The sequence below is a fragment of the Caloenas nicobarica genome, chromosome Z, assembly GCF_036013445.1.
Source record: "Caloenas nicobarica isolate bCalNic1 chromosome Z, bCalNic1.hap1, whole genome shotgun sequence".
NCBI lineage: Eukaryota > Metazoa > Chordata > Aves > Columbiformes > Columbidae > Caloenas > Caloenas nicobarica.
The window spans coordinates 60,471,693-60,486,793 of NC_088284.1; the positions used below are offsets into that span (position 1 = coordinate 60,471,693).

At 41.2% G+C, this 15,101-nt stretch overlaps 1 protein-coding gene across 3 annotated transcripts in view; it reads left to right on the forward strand.

Annotated features, from left to right (window-relative positions):
* Positions 1-9,703: 9,703 nt before the first annotated feature.
* Positions 9,704-15,101, forward strand: part of JAK2 (Janus kinase 2) — a 97,567-nt gene continuing 92,169 nt past the window's right edge. For 2 of the 3 annotated variants that reach the window (XM_065655737.1, XM_065655739.1), the window contains exon 1: positions 9,894-9,988. The gene's annotated coding sequence lies outside the window, so the exon portion shown is untranslated. Of the gene's footprint in view, positions 9,850-9,893; positions 9,989-15,101 lie in introns of those variants that run through there. The other variant, XM_065655736.1, reaches the window with a different exon arrangement.

Genomic DNA, 15,101 nt, shown 5'->3' on the forward strand with positions numbered 1-15,101 from the left:
CCAACTCCACCACTAAACCATGTCCCTACCATTTTCCTGACCTTATGAGAGCTGTAAGCATGTTGTGGCTCTACAAGCCCAAATCTCTCTGGCTGACTTCTGCTCTTTTTCTGTTGTGTTTTGTTTTGTTAATAGGATTTGTTTGGGTTACTTTGTCTACATTAGATTCTGGTAAAGACTAAACCCTGCCCTTTTTATTTGAGAAATATTTCCTCCATGGTACATCCCTTTCTCTGCTGATCTGTTCTCCCTTCTCCTGGTAGCTCCGTGGCCTTTTCTCCATCATACGAGCTGGAAGAACAGCCCGCACCATGCTGCTGTGGGGTTCTGAGTTGCTGGATCATTTCCCTCGCATGTACGTGGATTTCTCTGCAGGCTGTCCCCCTGGCCACTCCCCCAGTCAACTTCCCTCTCTTTTGTGCAGTGGTCACTGATCTGCCTCACTGCAGGGACTTTCATTCAGGGTTTATAAAATGGAAGAGTGAATAGATGCATTCGAGTTCTTCTAACAAAATGTGCCCTAGTAGTCCCTGCTGTGGAAACAAAGCATTGTCCTCATCTCTTCCATCTCAGAGGTCTTCTTGAAGGCTTGCCATCTTCAACTCTGGGAGTTCAGGACCAAGAGGGGTTGCTAATTACAGAGAGTCTGACTTCCTCTATGTTGTTAGTACATTCTTCCTCCTTCAAGTGAAATGATAATTTTCAGAAGGGCCTCCAGTCTTCACCAGTAAATCTGAGACATGGTGTTTCCATTACACAGTTTTGTGAATTTGTTCTAGCATTTAATCGCTTGCTATTTAAGAACAAGTACTTATTTTACTTGGTCAGCTTTCAGCTCCTGGTTCTTGCAGCACTAGAGAGCCTTGTGGGATCCAATATGTTTCTACCCCGTGAGTAATACATGAAAGACCTCAAAGGAAAGGATTTCTGCATTGGGATCAGAAAGCCTTATCTGACACATGGAAGTATAGTAATGGTCTTCTAGCTGAATCCTCTGAGTTTTAAAGTGGAGCAAGAAAGGAAACTATTTACTAACACTCAAAATTCAAAGTGTATTGCTGATCAGCATTAAAATGTACAGACAGGTTTAAAACCAGTGGCACATTGTGCTACTAAACTGACAACAGGCGTGTTCTTATAAAGTCCTGGGGCTATGGGTTGCGCAAGAGAAAACCTTGACATACAGCTCCACTCTTACGGAGCTGAAACACTCTTCTTTTAGGACCTTCTGTTCAGGAAGCAGACCTAGTGTTGTGTTTACTTAGCAATATTGTGGGTTTTTCTCTCACTAACCTTCCACTGGCAAAAGCGCTGACTGTGTTTCATTACATGAGGTGTCTACCACTGCTACTACAGAGGCTATTTCTAACACAAAGGCAGCATTGGCTTAAGAGTAGGAGTTCTGAGGACTAGATACTACTTTTTGAGCTCTTTGATTTTCAATGACACAGGGAGGAGAATACAAATTAGAAAAAAAGTGCAGAAAAAGTCATGGGGACACAAAAGCACACAATGGAAGAAGCAAATGTAATGGTGCTAGTGTTTCAATTATCTCTTTATATTTAAACTATAAAACTATTTTAAAATATTATTCTTTATCCCACTAGCATTTTATAGGTAATTAAAAAAAAAACCACAACCCTTGCCAGAATATTTTTTCAGTACTAGCTTATATATAGCAAACCAAGAAATGCAGATCCTAAGGCTTTCAGTAGCTATATCTCTCCCACCATTCTCATGACAACCCACTCCTGCTGGTGCTACTACAGCTGCAACGAAATGTTAAATTCGGCAAGCTGCGTGTGTGGCATAATATGTTAGTTTCACTTTTGAGAGGAAGCTGAGAAGCAGCGATTCCAAGTAAAAGCAGGCTCCTTTGCAATCTTCTGAGCTTGCTTCCTCTGCCACTTACTGAATGGTAGCCCATCCTTAGATCAATAGAATATTTATTTCTGTTGCCTGCTGCAGCACAACTTCTACACAAACTGGTTCCCATTTTCACCATATCTGCTGACCGAAAATATCTCCAGCTGGGTTTGCTGGTACCTCTAGGCTTTCCACCTCTGGCTGACTCAATTGTGTAGCGGCAGAGGAAGTGAGAGAGAAGACGTTCAAAACCAGGAGGGATGGACTCACATGTCTCATCTCGGAGGACCAGGGTTGTCCCCCAGGTCTAGCGGTGTCAAAGGTGGCACCAGGGCTGCAGGACATTCTCCTGGCTTCTCCGGCCCCGGGAATGCCAGATTTAACAGTGCTTGGCACTGGATAGGGCATTTAGCAAAAAACAACAGAAAACAGCTTTCCTACATTTCTGTGGATGAGGACTAGTTGTTCTCTTTCAAGCGATAAGGTAAACACTTCTAATTGTTCTGGTCCTTCACATGAAATCTACCTTGGGAATGGCATACTTTGCAGCTACTGCCTGCAAGGATCTAATTGAGTTAACCACTGTTCCTGCTTCAGCGGTACCTTTTATAACCCCACAGAAGGTAGGTTGGGAAGCTGGGTAGCTAGCAGTGTATCCCTTTGCCTCAGGGAGAACTTCCACACTTAATTTTGCATGTTCGCCTCGTTGTGAGGGAACACTTGCTGAAACTGCTTATCTAAAAATCTTCCTTCCCCAAGAAGAGGAGTTTGTGGAAGATATTTCTAGATCCTGACGCTCTCCCTGAGAGGTCCAATATGCAGTTTATTTCCATTACACTACAAAAAGTGGAATGAGGAACCGATGTTTTTAAATGTAATAGTTGCTGGTTGCCATTTTTTTGGAAATAGGAAATGAAAACAGCTGAATTTGATTTATTGTTTTAATTACAAAGAAAAGAACTAAGCAATGTGACTTGAGTTCAAAAAAAAAAAGGAGGAGAAAAAGAAGGGCGACACAAGTTTAGTGTTGTTTGTATCAATGTAATTCCAGAGCAACAGTGAAAGTTACTAGTTAATTAAAATTGTGTAGAGTCTGACCCCACAATTAACTAATTAAAGCAGTATTACCCAAGTGTTGGCCTGTGAGAGAGACCTCTCTCTTTTTAAGAAGCCTTTCTTAGCTGGTTTGCACAGATACCTGCAGGGTACCTTTTTGAATTCAGATAGGAAAATTTACTTCTTCAGTAAATCCTGGTGCTTCTGCTAGTTTTAACTGAAATTGGCCAAAAGATTAAAAAGCAAAAGAACTATGCCAAAGATACTTAATCATTTATTTTTAACCTAAAATGATTTGAAGTTACAGTTTTACCAGTGTGCACATTTGATACCAATACGGATATCTAGATGTTTCCTGAAATAACTTACTTTTTCAGAAATATTGATCAACATCTCATACTGACTCTCATTTGAGCAACAATCACTTAGCACTTCTGAAATATCAGCACGATGCATATTTTAATAATTTTATTTCAAACTGAAATATGTTTCTGATTTTAAATTAAACTCTGCTCATTCTTTTCCAGGACTGTGAATCAAAGCACAGCGTACTACTACTTTGTATTATCAACCAGAAGCAAAACCGAATGGAAACAAAAGTGAAACTCCGTGTCTTTGCTTCACTGTCTAATACTAAGATGTGAATAATAAGTGGAAAAAATAACAACAAATGGAATGTTTCACTGTGAATTTACTGTAAGCAATTTAAAGACTTTTAGAAACAGTCCGTAGAAGTTTCTTCTTAATGTATTTCTGTGTTTATTAAAGGTTCTTGCTCTTCAAGGTTTTTGGTGATTGATATGAATACAGTAGGCAGTTTGGAAAACGTACTAGATGAACTTGGTTCAGGTTTATGACATTAACTTCCACATTGTATTCAGGTAGCCTAGCAATTGTATCTTAATCATACATAAAAATGAAAAAAAAAAAGAAAAATATGACTAAAGTTGAGCTCTCCAGTGTGAAAATAGTAAAATTTCACCAGTTGACCTTAAAGAGATTTAGTTACCCTGTTTTCTATTGTATTTTGTCCTGCTGTATCACACTCACATCCTGTCACACTGGCTAAAGTAGATTAAATTGCATTAACAGATTGAATAATTAAAAAAAACCCCAACAGGATAAGAAATTACTGACTGAAATGAATTTATATAAACGTTACCTTTTGAAGCTTCCCAACTTTCACAGATAAGTCCTGCCAAACAAGTTGAGGAAGGTTAACTTTCTGTAATAATGCAAAGCAAAAGCACATTGACAGAGCCGCAGTTCATTCCATTTAAAATCAGATTTCATTCATCAGTATATATTTAACTTCTAGAAACCTTAATTTGAAAAATCCTTAACATAGGTTTCCATCTAAATGTCCACAGGTATCTTGAAACATAAGAAAAATATCTAATACATGTAGAAGTGTGAAAATATTCATTTCAAATAATAAACATTTGCCACAATCTGATGCCAGGTCCACCCAAGTCATTATGCAGAACTGAACACTGCATAGGATGAAGTCCCAGCGAAGGCATTTCCATGAACCTGGGGTGGAAACTTTTTTAGTTTGTGTTAGAGTACTTCTGGTAAATTTTTGAGTCCAGCTAAATGTTTGGGAACTCCAAAGCTGAAAGCAGCAATATTAGTTTGTGTATAGGAGGGAAATGGGCTGTTTCCCATGTCTGACTCATTTAAGAAAGGCTGAGGTGATTTTGCTTAGATTTTTCTGAAGAAAAATACACAAACCCTCGCTCCTCCAAAATCTGTTACAAGAGGTATTCAAGTTAGTCAAGTTCCCTACTCTGAAGGCATTTTCAAATACTTTGGGGGGGGAAGTTATAATCTGTTTTCCTAGGTAGACCCAGGAAGGCACAACTTTAGCTCTTCTTTATTATGAATATAAATACATTCAATTTGTATAATGGTATAACTAAAACCTATATGAAATCACATATCATTGTGTTTGGGCACCGGTTAAACACAGAGGACATCCTGCTCTAAAGATGAAATAGTCTTGGAGGAAAACACAAGAAAATAAAACGTATGCAAGCAAAATTTGACTAAGAAATAAAGTGTAACTCAATGGAGACCTATATGATGGATTCCAGAGACACCTGTATTGCAGTCACTAGAACTTCTGACTGCAGAGCCACTGGCAAACAATGTAAGCTAAGTTTTGTAGTATCTGCACTTCAAGGTTCTCCTTCAACTCAGGTTGCAGTTTTATTAATTTTGTTTTGTTTCATTCTGTTAGCAATTTTTGTTACAGGAGAACCTCAGGTTTTTCTTACTGTTCCTCAGTGGATGGTACTAGCATCCGTATCTGTTTACTCTGACACTAAGCAAAAAGCTCTGAAAGTCACAGTGTGACAGTAAATTTGTGGTTCCCTGTAATGCCATTTATACCAAGCCATTTCCCATCAATGGACTGTATTTCAAAATATATTTTCAAGGAGTTCTACAGTTAAGAGAATTGCTTGCGCTCACTTGCCTTCCTGCTTTTTCCAGCTACATAACTCTTGGCTGCATGCTAGGTTTTGCCCGATAACAGGAGAAAGGCGCATGTTCCTTAAAAGGAAATCCCATGCTGCTGCTCAGTTGTGACTCAACTAACTTGGCAATAAACTAATTTACTCCATCTCCAGATCAGATCCACACCAACCTGTGCTGAGCCACATGGATGAGAAGGTTCAAAGGCTTGGAACATTTAACAGAGCCATGGGCAGTGCAGAGGTTGGTGAGGGCATTGCTGTTCACAAGGCAATCAGCGTCATTAAAGAATAAATTTTAAAAATTACTTCAACTTTCTCTATTTGCAGAAAACCTATCAGAAACTACTGAAACCAAAAAAACCAGAATAACTCAATCTGAAAGATACAGATGAAAATCTGATGCATTACTTGTGGTCCATCTGTGTATATGCTACCAATATAAGTAAGCACTACAGTAATACCACTATGTCACTTTTTTTAATGTAAGTTTTATTGCCCCTGCACATCCGGCACACACAGCCCCGTCATACGAACCATGAATCTGCCAGGTAGAGCACTCTTCCTGATCACGGCAGGCTGGACAAAGTGGACTTCTTCACTGTCTTCTTGCATTGCTTGGAAGAAAGCCAAGAAAGCTGCTGGAAGCCCCTGCAGAATGCTGTGGAAAGGACATCAGCAGCTACAGATACAAAGGAGGGATGAACATTGACTGACTTTATTCCTCTCTGTTTCACAGAAGTCCTTATACTCCATCACTCACTGTAGTGTCTGAGTGCTTTTCAGTTGCTCAAGTAATGCTTGTTCTTGCAGGCTGGTTTTTTTAAATTTTAAATTTTTAAATTTTATTTTTATTTTTTTCCTCTGAGATTGTCACATCATGCAGCATTTTGTACCTCATCAAGAACACAGGGGGCTCTTAAGAGAAGGTAGTGTCAAAGAAATACATCTTCTGCCAGGAGCAGTGTTTTGGGTGGAATTTAGTGTTTGGGTAAGTTCATCTTCCATTCTTAGGTATCTGCTCCAAAAGCAGCCTCTGCAGAAATAGATGGTGGGTTTTTTTAGGTGCTCTCTACTGTCTCTCAGAGGAACAGTTATCAGGTCTAGAAGGGGACACACACCTTTGGGACTATCAAAGCCAAGAGATGGCTTTTTTTCCTGGTTTTGTTTGTTTGTTCACTTGTTTTTTCCAAAGTGGATGAATTGGAAGTGTGTCCTGTCTGGAGCTCCATCATATGCAAACCTGTATTTACAGGTGTTTGCTCCTCTTTTCTCCCCCAGGAAGGTGGCATTCACTTATATCACTCAAGAAAATAGGTTTCAGAGAATGGCTATAAATAATGAAAAAGTTCATTTCAAGAGTGTTCTTTGTGCCATAAAAACCCCATGTGTTTTTAACAAAAATATGCTTTCCTCTAAGGCTGGGCCTACACAAAGAGAAGGAGAAAAACTATTACAACATATGTAGTTACCTCTAAACATGAAGAATTTTACATCCTACTCCAAAAGTAGTAGGGAAAGTGAAATACATGCAGGCCATTTGACTTCATAGATTTTACTTAAAAAGTAACTCCCTTAGGCTTGTCCTAATTCGTGAAGGTCTTGTAAATAATTCCCCCATCCTGAATACAGAATGCACTTTGATTTTAATTTCAGCTGAAAATGACAAATCTAAATCCAACTATCAGAGTTTCTGAAGTAACCACAACAAAACTGCTTCTATAATTTTTAGCTGTTTGAATATGAAAATGAAAAAAAAAATCTATTTCCTGGTCTGTATGCTAATCTCAGACTTTGGAACACAGAAGTAATCAGGAAAGAAAAACTAAGCCTCTTGCATAGATGGCAAGTTTCATAAGTTGCTTTGAAAAGCAAACTAACTCTGAAGGGAAGTTGTTACAATAGTTGTAAAAATCACATTTGGTGTATAATTAGTGGTATTTTTGTCCATTATTTGGGGGTATGCTTACTAAATTTAGTAGTTTACATCCTTATTTAATATAGGCCTGTGTTACTTCACCCTACACATATCTGACACGGCGTGAAAATGTGAAACGAAAACAGGATGTAGATACACGAAGAGTAGGTTCCCATGTGTCACCAGCTCACACTTGTACCCAAGTGTATTAACATGCAAACACATAGAGACCTTATGGTCATTTGGCAAAGAAAAAGGAACAGGGGATGGATAAATGGTAATAAGAAGCAAACGTGAGATGCTGACAGTTTTGGGGCACAGATGCCTTTGAAAGGACTAGTTAAAAATTAATCGAGTAGCAGGAACACTGTTGAAAATAATGAACAACTCTGAGCAGACTAGTAAAAAAGGGTATTTCATAGGGCAATAGCGTTTCTTGCTATACAAATTGTTTAATTATAATAGAAGACAAACAAAAGTAAAAATGCCTGGTATCATTAGACAAGCTGTAATGTTTGGAATCCTAATGTAGACTTGGACTTTCACAAGCTCATCAACTGATGGTGTGCTTTGTCAAGAGTTTGGCAAGCTTTGTAGGTCCAGCTAAACCTGACCCTGACAAAATGTTGAAACTTAATTATACAAGGAATTTTCATCTATTTCAGTGGAATTCTTTGTATAATATTTGCAGGGTTCTGCTCACAGAGATCTTGACGAGCTGAGTCTTAGCTTTGCAGTGAGCACAAACAACATAGTATGCTAGTCTCCCACTCTTTTAAGTGGTCTGGATACCTGTGGTATATTAGGCAATTTTATTTTGGAGGCATCAGATGATTTCTATTTTGTAGTTTTTTCCTTTCCGTATTTGTGAGAAGTTTTCAGTGTCCCTGCAGTACACGCTTGTGTGAATTTTCCACATGGCAGCCCAGAAAGAAACATTAAAAATGAAAAGCAAATCATTAGAGGATGTAATACCACAGAAACTTTCAATGAGATCAGGGGCTAGATATACTAGAAGAAAATATTCTATAATTGACTTTATTTCAGAAACACCAGGTAGCCTTCGAACTGCATGTTCAAGGAATCGAATACACAAAGCAATCAATCTACACACCAAGTTAAATTCTAGTTCTGAATTGGCCTAAGTTTCATTTTCTGTAAGAGGACAGGCCACGGTTATACCTTTTCTTCTGCACAAAGCGGAAAAAAAACACGTGTAACACTGCAGAAATGGCAGTGACAAGCTTGTCCTTAAAGAATTATGTTTTGACAGTACAAAATATTAGCTGACAGTTAACAGCTTGTTTTGAAATCAGTGAAAGTTATAAGCATGAGTCTGCTGGCAGTTTTGAGACTCGTTATCCATCACACTTTTACACAGCTTATTAGTCCTCTGTTCCAACTTCTGTTCTTTGTCTCCAGGACAAACTCCACAGTACCTATTTGTAGGTCAAGTCCTCTGGCTCTGGCGTTCTTTCCTTAAATTGCTCATCTCTAAGAGACAGCCTAGTTCCAGAGCTTCCAAATGAAGCATGTTTACTCAGCACGGACAAGAAAATAAGCAACACAAACTCATCATGTAAGAAGCTGCAAAAAACTGTACATTTACGAGGTTAAAACTGTGCGATAAATCCTGGGAGCGAGGACAGAACTAGCACAAACAGGCACTGCTTTAAAAAACCCACGCGTTTTTCCTTTGGCCCAAGTAACACACACACTACAGTGAAGCCAGACCACAGCAAGGGTGCACTGCTTTTGTTTACCACGGCTTTACAAGGCGAGGTCTGTCCCTCACTGGCGCTTGCTGGTCCAAGGCCCTTTGCCTCACTGCAGCTTCCACCCCACAGCGGCTCCCGCTGCCCAGGGCAGACGGAAACCTGCGGAAGACAAGCAGCCCTTGTTCCCGCAAGGACGCGGGGGCGGGAACAGCGCGGAAAGCAGCACCCGCCCGCAGGGGAGAAGTTCCTCCTCCCGCACCTGCAGCCCCTGCTCTCCCGAGGCCCACGGCCCAGCTGCTCTGTGCTTGCCCTGCGCTGCCGGCAGCCGACGGGGCTGAAAACCGGCCCCCACGACGCTTTCCCTGAGGCGAGCGACACCCCGCCGAGCAGCGGCGGTGCGCGGGGCTGAGCGCCGACGCCTCCGGCCCGGCAGCCGCTCCGCCGGGGACACCGAGTGCCCTCCGCCCCGGGCCCGCGGGCCCTCCCCGCGCCGCGCGTCGCCTAGCACTTACGTGATGACGCAACGGCGGGAGCCTCGCGGCTCGCGTCCCGCCCAGCGAGGGGGCGGTGCCCCTGCGCGAGAGGGCGGGGCGGGGCGGCCGCGCGGAGGCAGCGGGCAGAGGGCGCTGGGAGCGCCGCCGCGTCCCCCGGCGCCGTGCATGGAGAGGAGCGGCCGCCGAGGGGGAGCTGCCTGCGCGCCCCGCTCTGCCCAGCCCGGCCCTGCCCGGCCCTGCGCGGCCCTGCCAGCCGCCGCCGGGGTGAGTGGGGCCAGCGCCACCCGGCGGCCGTTGCCCGCGGCGGACGTGGTGGGGGGGTGAGTAGGCGGGGGAGGCGGGTGGCCGGGGTGGCGGTCACGCCTCAGCGTGTCCCGCGTCCTGTCCCGCTGAGGGGGAGCTGCGCCGGGCGGCCCGAGAGCCGCGTGTGGAGGCTGCGCTGCCCGGACCTCACAGCCCGTGAGTGCGGGGGGCCGGGGGTGCGCGGCGGGGCCGGCGCTGGGCGGCGGGGCCGGGCGGGGGCCGGCGGGCAGCGCTCGGCGGGACAGCCGCGCTGTGTAGGCCGTACCTGGGAGGGAGCGGGGCGGAGGGGCTGCCGCTCGGCACGGGTGGCCGTTGTCTGGCGGCGGTGTGCGGGTCACCGCTGCGTCCCCCCCGGCGAGCACGGTGCCCCCGGGAGGCTGGGCGGGCCGGGGGGGCAGCTGGAGGGGCAGCCGTGCTCCGCGGAGCTGCCGCGCGGTGTTTTGCTGCAGAACTTCCTCGAGAATACTCACTTGTGCCGTTAAAAAAAAAAAAAAAAAAAAAAAAAAGACCTCTCTTTGCAGAAGGAGGGCAAACTGTCATAGAAGTGTCTGTGGTTTTTCTCTATACGTCTGTATTGAATTTGCTTCTGGCTGGGAAATGTTCCATTAAATGTCGGTTATGAATTGGTGAATTTCATTTGTTTTTCACAAGAGAATATATTCTTTTTTCTAGAAAGGAATTGTGGATAAAACTTTTTTTTTCTTGTCCAACTGAAGCCTAATTAGAACCTAATTGGCTCTATCTTCAAATTTCCCTTTCCCACCTCTATAGTCTGTGACAGGTGAGAAAATAACACCTTCCTTTGGTTGTTCCTAAATTATTTGTTGCCAGAGAGACATAGACTGTGTTCTTTTTGGTTGCTGAGCAGAGGGAAGCATAATCATAAGATTGCGATGGCTGCCTATAGTTTCAAATGTGATTTTGCACTTGAGATTAGTTGTTTAATAGCCACCATTTCTGACATAGCCCTGTACAGCTCTCCAGTTTATTATCTACTTATCCATTCGTTCTGTTGTTAGTCAAATTTCATATATATGTAGTTTGGGTGAGAGAGAAATATTTCGAGAGTTATCATTTTATGGAAAATCAATATTGATAGGAGATGGTAGAAAGATTATGTGCACTGTTAAACAGGGTAGTTTGGATCAGTTTTATGGATTAACTTTTTTTTTTTTCTTCCTCCATGTCCATAGATGTTCCTTGGGCATGCCCATTTATCTTCCCTGGTTAGGGTTGGTGACAGGAATTTGAGGATTCAATAGGAACACAGTAGCCATCGCTGTCTTCTGCTTGACAAGAATGAGTCCCAAGTGACTTCAGTGGTGTCAGTGGAGAATTTTGTAGTAAACAACTTCAGTATTATAGTGTGAAATGATAGGGATTTAAAACAGCAGTGAGCTTTCCAGAAGAGCCTTAAATCTGAGCTGTTTATGAAGTTTTTCATTTTCTTCGGTGCTAACGACAGCAACATAGGGAAGAAGCTGCTGGGAGGGGAAGTTTAATGAGCAAGAACTTTAGAGAATGCAGAAAATGGTTCAACATTCTTGTTGATCAAATCAGGTTGACGGGAACTGGAGAATGGAAAATGAAAGGAGACTGCTGCTGCCTCTCACGTGTAGCTGTTGAGAGTGGTGATTGGGCTAATGAAAAACAAAGCTGAAATCTCTATAGATTATCCATTTCTAAACTATATGAAGTTAACGTTATGCATGACCACATACTACTGAAGTGGATGTCACTGCCATCTTGTACTAGCAGTGGCATCTTCTTGCTGAAGTTGTAGGAAAAGCAGTCGCTGAACAGGGTTGTCATTTTTGCCTTTGGTCTCTATCTCAGCTCTGGGGCATTTTTACAGTGTGACCTTATGTAAACAAAGAGCCAAGTGACGATGTTTGCAGTTACAGGAAATGACCTAGCATCTCAGCTGAAAGAACCTTAAGAGGGAAATAAACAAGATTCAGAAATATAGTAATATTAAACAAATACATTAATTAAATGGTCTTAGGGACAAAAGGGAACTACTATGAAAAGTTACAAAACTTTTGCTAAAAAGTAGATTAACATAATTAAACATGCAATAATTAAAAAAAATATTTTAATGATGTTTTGGAAAAAAACAACCGTGGAAGAAGGCAACCAAAACTTCCTGGCTTTTTATAAAAATAACTGGAGCTTTGAGTAGGAGGTTGAACTAGATGACCTCCTGACGCGCTCTTCAACCTGAATTATCCTATCCTACTGCTACTATGCTATTATAGGCTAGCATTTCTGTTATAGCACCCCCCTTTCTTTTTAACTAGGCTTCTGTGGAAATATTAACACTGTTATTGGGCAATAGAGTTTTATTTTTTCCATCTAACTTAATAGGGCTGCTGTTTCCAAGGCTCTGACCATGGCTGTGCACTGATTTCAGTGGGTTCCATATGATTTCATATGTCCACCCACAGGTTTCTCAGCATGAGCTCAGTAAGATGACTAATACGAGTAAGACTAGCAAGATCTGAGTCAACATTTGAGCTCAGGCTTGCATTTGTATTTGCCAAACTTGTTCCAGATGTGATTTATCAGAAGGTAAATGAGGAGCTTTCTTTAATTTCTGGATATGAGATTTTATAGTTTATTCCATAAGGTAGATCTGCCTTTATGGAGACTTGAAAACAAAACAAGAATGTGTCTATACACCGAAGCTTCTTTATAGCAGTTCTGCTGGAAGAACTGTCATCAGTTTTGTTTGCCACATACTAATAGATGCTTTTCGCTACATGCTGTGTTGATCTAGAGAGTACATTATATCTCTCACTTAAATGGGTTTTATGCGTTACAGTACAGTGAGAGCTACAAGTGTAAGGTATCTTGTTGCTGTCAGTTGCAACCTCTGAAATACGGGAAGAAAAAAGGTGATGCCTCACTCCAGTGTTAAGCTGTCTGGGTTATGAAGTACTGAATGCAGATAGATCTGCTTCACGTGGACAATGATATAATCCCCTTGTGTTATTGTGAGTATTGAGGTGCAGCTGATTTGATCTTTAAAAGTAATTCCTAGCTTGCTTTATATCCTGTTGACCTGCACTAGAAAGCAGTTTTCTGTGGAGGAAAATCTAAGTACTTCTTGAGTAGACAAGTAGAATGACTCTCCTGGAAGATAATTGACTATCTAATTTTTGTTATGCAGTCACTGCATCACACAGTCAAACATGAATACATCAATCTGACTTTAAAGAAAAAAAATCCAATGCGGTGCAGCCAACTATTGATTTAAAATCAATGCAAGCATTGTCCTTTTATGATGTGAATTACCTCTGCATCTATGTCTTTGACAGTGAGTTCCACAGCAGTATTACACAGTTCCTTTTATTGTTAATAGATTGCTTTTTAATCATGGTTGAACATTTCCTTGTATCAGGAAGAGAGGCATTAGCTGTTGATGTTTTGATTTTCTGTACCTCTGTCCTTTCTTCTGGGCTTTTTTTTTTTTTTTTTTCCCTTCCTAGTATCATTAGTATTTGCCCATAGCTGAAATAAATGTATGAATTGATTCTGGCTTTCTGTGTTTTCTGTGATGTCACAAACGATGATATTGCAGGCGAAATGAGAATGTTTTTGATCTCGTTTTTGTTCATTGGAACACTTTGGTTCTTGTCTCGTGTGTGCCTGTATTAAGCAGAGATTCTGTTGAACTGCACATCCTGTTGCATGGTTGTTTTGTTTATCTGCCTACATTTGGCTTAAAAGTCAATGCCATGTGGGAATAGCTGCAAGTTAATCTTTCAGGAGGTTATTATTTTGTGTTTGTTGACATCAAATGTTACCTGTCTTCTGTTGGTGTGGTGTGGTTTTTTTTTTTGCTTAGCTAGCTCTCAATTTTGATTCTGCTGAAGTCCCATGTTAACCAGTTATTGCCAAAGTTGTTTTTAGATTCCTGTTCAATACATTCTTAGAAAGCTGAAAAGTATGTGCAATGCCAGGCCTAGGAAAGAGAGCTGGAGCATTTTATGGACTTATTAAACTGAAGATTGATTACTTAGGCTTAGACATTGAAAGTAATTATGTACTTTCATAAATATTTATAGTGTGGTATTTCTTGCTCTGTGTTCATCCTTGTGTAAAACTGTTTCTGATATTTACCTCAGTTCGTGAACCATGTTTGTGATGTGGAATTTTTTATTGACAGTCTAGTGGAGCTATCTTAGCTGATATTCCCTTTGTAATTTTGCTTATGTGCTTGAGCTGTTGCAGTAGATTTCAGTGCCTTACAAGTGTTTTAAATAAATTAATATATGGTGTATGTTCAAAGTGATGTGATTAAAGTTATTTACATGTGTAATTGAGGATTTAAAAATGTTTCTTTGTGTGACTTTATTGGTCTTTAAGATTTCTTTTTTGTAGCCTTTAATAAGAATAATTAGCAAATCAGTTTAAATCAGTTTGTGAGTCCTTTTTTTTTTCCCCCCCCCCCCCCCCCACAAACTAAGTCATCTTGTTTCCCAAAACTTAATATGGGAACAAGAACTTGGAGATTTTGGGGGTTTTAGTATTTTAGAGGAATAGTGTTAACATAGTCTAGGATTGACACTTTGCATAATAAAATCGATATTTTAGAACATGTCTTGTATGCTTTAAATGAATATTTTACGTCTTTGTTCTCCATTAGTCTTAGTTGACTACTAGGAGTTCATAGTTATGAGTAAAATGTTCATCGTCTGCCAGTGTATTGTGCTACAGCCTAAGCTTCTAGCACTGTGAGAGATTTTTAAAGTAAGAAAAACTTTGCCTTTTGAATGTCTTATTTTGCTACATATAAATATACAGTAAATTTTGTACCTGTGTTTGTCAAAACAATTTTAGAGGCCTCAGTTGTTCAAGTGCATTTAGATTGGGAGCCTTGTTAACTTCAACATGGAATTAAGGGATTGCTTGCATGGATTTAGCTATAGAGATAGGGCCGCAGGTGGTGGTGTAGTTTCATGATGTGTTTTAAGTGTCCTCTTAAACTGTCTCTGGTGTGCAAGATGTTTCTTTCCTCAGCCCCTTACAGACACTGGAATTTGCTGCTCCCTCAGTTTTGTAAACACAACAGCTAGGGCCACACTGTGAACTGTATCACAACTGTGGCCCAAGTTAAAGTTTTGGGTTTTGTTGGTTTTTGGTTTTTTTTTTTTTTTTGGAACAAGTGGCACAAGGGAAGGGGAATGGACCAGATAACTTCTTAAGCTGGTTTTCAGTGCCAGAGAAAATGTTGTGTAACTGCATCCTGGATAACCCCAAAGAT